The 6,267-nt window shown below is 47.8% G+C and overlaps 1 protein-coding gene across 1 annotated transcript in view; it reads right to left on the reverse strand.

The window, feature by feature from the left end:
• Positions 1 to 2,277, reverse strand: part of ANPEP (alanyl aminopeptidase, membrane) — a 31,447-nt gene extending 29,170 nt beyond the window's left edge. The window contains exon 1 of the mRNA XM_082199263.1: positions 2,138 to 2,277. The gene's annotated coding sequence lies outside the window, so the exon portion shown is untranslated. The remainder of the gene's footprint in view (positions 1 to 2,137) is intronic.
• Between the last annotated feature and the right edge of the window lie 3,990 nt (positions 2,278 to 6,267).

Genomic DNA, 6,267 nt, shown 5'->3' on the forward strand with positions numbered 1-6,267 from the left:
CCAGCTGTTTGCTGTCAGGGATTTGCTCCCTGTAGAATGAGGCTCTGACTCTGCATCCAAGTAGGTGGGAAACATAGTGGGATATTCAACTGAGTTTTAGTCAGAGCAGACCCACTTCAGTGAATAATGCTAGGTTAGGTCCATTAATTTCAGCTCTAGCAGGTCTACCTGGAGAAAAACATAGTTGAATACCACCCATAAGGGTGTAGCAGGGTGGTCCTTAGCAGCCCTTCCCTACAGGGATACAGCAAGTCCCCTATAGAATCATTGAGCTGGAAGGGACCCTGAGGATCATGTGGTCCAGCCCCCTGCAATACAGCTGCCCCATACGGGGATTGAACCAGCAACCTTGCCATTATCAGCACCACGCTCTAACCTGCTGAGCTATCCATGAGGAAAGGCGCTGAGTGGTGTGGGGGAAAGTGAGCAGGGAGTTCTGAAAGCTGGAATCATGAAGCTGATTCAGGACGGACAAAAAGGAAGGACTTCTTCACACAACATAGCGATGCTATGGAATTTCCTGTCAGAAAATGTAGTGATGGTCATCAACCAGGAAGGCTTTAAAATGAGATCAGAGGAATTCATGGAGGACAAAGCAATGCAGTGGCTACTAATCACGGTGGCTAGAAGCAGGAAGCCTCTGCATACCAGTTGCTGGGAATTGCGTGTGAGGAGAGCTGCTCCTGTTGCACTCAGGTCCTGCTTGTGGGCTTCTTCTATTTGAGGCATCTGGTTGGCCATTGAGAAAACAGGATGCCGGATTAGACTGGCCCCCTTTGACTTGACCCAGAAGCCAGCTCTTCTTATGCTCTTATGCATCATAAAAACAAAATAATAATAGGTTCCTTAATGGTCTTAGAAGAGCCTGCTAAAACAGGCTAATAGCCCTGCGTCTAGCCCTGCATCCTGTTCTCACAGATGCCTGTGGGAAACCAACAAGCAGGAACTGAGCAGAAGTGCACAAGCACATCCTGCAGCAACTGGGATTCAGAGAAGCATTGCTCCCTCCAACAGTGGAGGCAGAGCATAGCCATCATGGCTAGTAGCCACAGATAGCTCTCTCCTCTGTGAATTGGTCTAATGGTCTTCTAAAGCCATCCAAGTTGGTGGCCATCTCTGCCTCCTGTCGGAGCAAGTTCCACAGTCAGCAGCCTTTGCCCCACACTTAACACTTGCCAAGCCTGCAAGATAAGATGTTCATCAGGAGAGTATATATGTTCGTGATGCAGTTGATTATTGCTGCTGAATTGTTTTATGGGCTTCCTCAGGGTCACTGGCAAATCGGGAACCCACGAGGACAGACGGCTCAGGGGAAACAGCAGTTGAACTATGACGAGATGGTTGCTCATACCTGCTTGCAGCACTGATGAACCTGCGCCCTGCAAGGTGCCAAGAGAACAGTTGGCTATCCTGTTTAAGAAAAAGCAGCTCTTCCCCACTCTGGGACGTGTCCAGGGGGTTTGACTGCCTGTAAAAGGGCTTATCCTCTGCTTTGAACATTGCTCAATTGTCACCCTGGCTGATTCAGATCAGGAAGTGCTCAAAGTTTTTTTCCAGTCATCCATCAATGCCCTGTTATAACAGCCTAACGAAATAAAATAATACAACGGGGAAACAATAGTTGGCAGCAAAAGGAGGGCACTTATGCCACCCCGACCTCAGTAAACAGCCAAAGGCGTCACAAGTCTGAGTGGCCCAAGCAGCTGCTGAGAATGGCCATAGCTACTGAGCTTGCATGCAGGAGGTCCCTGGTTCACTTCCCTTTAGCATCTCCATGTAGTAGGGAAAGGAAAGGACAATACTCAGCTGGATGAGCCATTGGTCTGGCTTGGTATAAGACAGCTTCCTCTGTTCCTCTGCTGACCATCAATTCTTACACATCACACCTAAGCAACTCAGAAGCTTCTGCATCCTGCAAGCTGCTCCAATGCATTCATGTTTACATTTTAAAATGTGCTCTAAGTTGCTCATAGGGCTTTGGGTAACAGGCAACTAATGAGTCAAACAAATTAATAAATAATCCCAAATACTAACTGGCCAAAATAGGAAGCACAACAGCTTCACATTTTCCAGTCCTGACAACCCTTCACATCCCATTTATCCACTCTGATTTACTTGAAGAATGAGCAAAATGAACCAACCTGCAGCTTCCTGAGGCAGAAGGGAGAGGTCTGTGTGAGATGACCAAGAAAAGGATCCTAACGTTCATTAGGTGGAAGAAGTCATGGCTTGTAAAGTGAAACCGACTTCCAAAGAGTATCAAATTGGGTAACCTCCTGTGGGTGGAACGTCCCGCTATCGGACTTGCTGAGCTGGTTCTAGGAGTGCCACTGTGGTTTTGAGGAAAGGGAAGCTGATGGGTCTACGATGTGCCAAAACAAGATAACCACTGCCTCCACCCATCCATCCACCCACCCAGAGAGGCAGATGGGAAGGGAGCCCTATGCCCAGCAAGGGTTCCACCATTACCAGGGGCAGCAGAGAAGAATTAGGCAAGCATGGTGGTCACAGCCTGGAATAAGGGAGCCTTCTCTCTTCTCAGTCACAGGGTGGATGGGAGCAGCAAAAACAGCAAAGTATTGTGCCTCCTTAAAGACCAACAGATTTCTTACGGCACAAGCTTCAGTCTTCTGCAGTCCATGGAAGCTTATGCTAGAAGAAATGCTGGTCTTCAAGCGGAAAACAATATTGTTTTGTTACTATTTAGGAATATGACCCTCTTGTAGGATTGGGTGTTGGTCTGGATATTATTTTTGGGTCCCCTCCAAGCCTGTGGCTTGATATCTGTCAGATGGGATTCTGTAGAAGGAAGTTCTGAAGTGGTCAGACTAGTCTCTTTGTTAAAAAGCTGACAGCACTAGCCAAGTCTCTTAAGCATCTTTTTTACATGACAGAAGAGCTGGCCAAGTACAGGTGCTTTGTTGCCAGAAACACCCACCTAGCAGGGCTTCCACAAGGAGGGTGCAGACTCTCCCTCACTCGCTAGGACCACAGAGAGCAGGTTCAGGCCATAGTAAAAAAACCAAAAACGTTTGGACCCCCACAGCAAGGGCAGATTGGCTAAAAATCTTTACATGGGATATACAATAAATGTGTTCTCATTTTTATGTTAATAATAGATATAATAATATTCATACTTGCTAAGAATATTAAGATCCTAATGATGCCAATAAAGTAAGCAGTCAAGACAATCATTGCTGAACCAGCAATGCACTTTAAATGTTTAACTTTTATGTGCAGCCCACCACAATGTGTATCACACAACAGCTTTGTTGTATTTGCACAGTGTTCACTAAGGAAAACATACTAACGATACTAGGCATAATACAATGAGACTGCAGTCATACTGTCAAAGCACAGCAATGAATGTTCATATAGAATCAGAAGTGCTTAGTTCACGACGTAAGTTTGCAAGCCATTATACAGAATTGTGCATGCATCAATCATGAAATATATGCTTCGTTAAGAATTCCATAAAACCAGTGCTATTTTTCTAGAAAAAGAGATGCTGGAGCTCATCACGAACTTTTCCTTTGTTAGAATGGCAATTGCGCCCACCTGAGAGGTGTTGGAGCTGAGCTCCAGCTTAAAAAAAAAAATCCCAGCATCAAACATAGGCAAGGTAGTTGGACCCTGGATCCCCTTTCCAGATCTCCAGCCCTGGTAATTTGTACCAGTTCCCACCCCACCACCACCACGCTTGTCACCTCTGCCATCACCTGGCTGGAGGACACTTCAGCCTAAGCATAGGGGAGCAACTGGTCAGAGGCCAGTCTTGGCTTGAACTGGGAAGGCACAGTGGCTTGACTGACTCTCTCTCTGCTGAAACCGAAGTGAGGACTTTGAGATCATCCTGGTAACCTAGCAGGGGAGCAAAACCTGTTGGGGGCAGGGAATGCTGTGAGCCCTGCCATCTAATGCTCAGGATAGACATATGTGTAAATAAACCTGTATCTCACCAAGGCACTTCCTTCTCCGGTGACCTTTGTTCCTAGGAAACCTAATCCAAGGTGGGTGCTGGCAACCCTAAAGCCTCCCACCACTTGAAAAGATTTAGGACGCTCACTTTGTTTTGTGTTTACTTTTCTCATAGATCAAGAGATGGGGTGTCAATGCTGTGTCACATGCTATATAATTGTTTTTCCCCCTGTAGTAGGTGATGTGCCACCTCCTTGACTTTGCAAGCAAAGTTGGGGGAATCTTTCAGGGTGGGACAAAGCCTGGTGAGAAAGTGGGAGGGTGGTCCTGCTGGACAGCCCATGGGCATGGTGTTCCTGTCCCTTGTTTCAAAGAGCTCACAAGCATCCTCCTTTACCTCTTTAGGACTTAAAAGACCAAGGGACAGAGCATCGTCCCCATACTTTTCTTGAGCTTCAAAAACAGCCTCTCTGCAGCCTCAGGGGAGTGAAGTCCAGAGGCCTGGGCAGAAGCTTGCCCTAGAGACCTGCCAACAGTTAACTCTTCTGAGGCTAGATGACTCTTTCCCTTCCCCCTGGACACTCCACCCCAGCTGGCCACACACGAGTCCCCTTCCAGCTTCGGGTTTTCCCAGAAAGTTTCCCATATTTTATGCTTGTGGAAGTTTGTGCACAGCTGTTCTGCGCTGAAGGAAATTGCCTCACCCAAGTGACACAACAGATCACTTTCAAGAGGCCTCATCTGGGCTACCCTCTTCCTGCTGAGAACCATGGCCAAGGCACAGGGAAGGCAATGAGTCAGCCAAGCCAGGCAGTGTTTGAGGCTACAGCCAAGAAGCAAGGAGCAGGCGTGTGGGAACTAGTCCTCAGTGGCAACCAACCCTTATTTAATCCGCCTTGAGTTTGCACTGACACAGCATTCTGCTTGTCAGCTGCAGCAAAAACAAGTCTCTTGCAGCACCTTATAAACAAGTGACAATAAAATAGCTTGTCTTGGAAGTGCCAAAAGGCTTTGCTTTTGCGATTGTGGCATTATGAGGGGAGGGCTGCCAAACCAATACACAGGCTTAATTGCCGCATACAGGGCTGCCACTTGGAAGAGGCTAGCTGGTACAGAGTACCACAGGCAGATTACTTATTGCCACTGGCTGCTTGGAAATACATTGCACTGGCTTCAAAACAAATCCAAATTGGCTTCAGCTGTTTCCAGGCACAATTCCAGGTGCTGATTTTTGACCCCTAAAGCTCTGCATCGCTTGGGATGGATCTGAGCTCCCAGGAGAACCTGCCTGTTTGTTTAGAGTTCAGTCAGAGGCCTTGCCACAGGTGACCTTGGCTGCAGGTGTCGGATGAATGCATGACAACCAAAGACACCCCCCTAAGGCATTAAGCCCTCCCCCAACACACATCCCAGTAACACTTGCCCTGACATTCATATGATCAGCTTCCAGCCACCAGGCAGAGGTTTATTCTCCTAAGCTTTTAAGTGGAGCAGTCCATTTGGGGGGAGGGGGGAGCCTTTTTTGACGTTGCAATGGTTGAAGGGGTCAGAAAGCCTTTGCCAATCAAACACAAATCTCCCCAGAGAACTACAAGGAGATCCTCTCCTCTCCCTCCTGACTGCCCATGTCCTGAAGACATGCAGGCAGAAGCTCTGGCATAAGTTCTTCACTCCAACCACCCTTTAGAGAGAGATGCCCAGGGCAAAATTTGCTGCACTTCCAAAGGCTTCCTTTGCTTTGAAAGCTTATCCTAAAGGCGCCACCTTCTGGCAAAAGGTCAGTAAAGCAAAGGAAGAAAAAAGGGGGTTGTTCTCAAAGCCTGTCCAGTCAAGGAGCCTAAGAAGAACCTGCTTGTTTGGGCCAAAAGGGGCACATCTAGTGCAACGACCTCTCCCCATAGTGGCCAACCAGATACCCCAAAGAGAAGAAGCCCAAAAGCTGGTCCTGAGTGCAAGAGCAGCGTTTTCTCCATTTACGATTCCCAGCAGCAGACATTCAGGAGCATACATCCTGTTCCTTACAGAGGGGAAATAGGCATTGTGGCCAGGAAGGGCAAAATTAAGGGATGGGGGGGGGGCAGCTAATGAATGCTGACTTTTTAGCCCCCAGCCTAGCCTATGTTGCCATAAGGATTCAACCTTTCCACAACAATACACCATTAGGGGTCTACAGTGGCTTGGCTCATTGATGCAACAGTCTAGGAAATCTCCCCCACAACCACCTGGTGGTCTTTCTGGGCCCAGAGGAGATATATTTAGATCAGGATGGAGGGTGGTCGCAGTTGCCCAAGAAACAGCCAATGAAACAAACTTTCCCCAGACTCCCCCCACAGAAAGAGGCAGGCAGAC

Source organism: Podarcis vaucheri, assembly GCF_965113315.1.
Source record: "Podarcis vaucheri genome assembly, chromosome: 14".
Taxonomy (NCBI): domain Eukaryota; kingdom Metazoa; phylum Chordata; class Lepidosauria; order Squamata; family Lacertidae; genus Podarcis; species Podarcis vaucheri.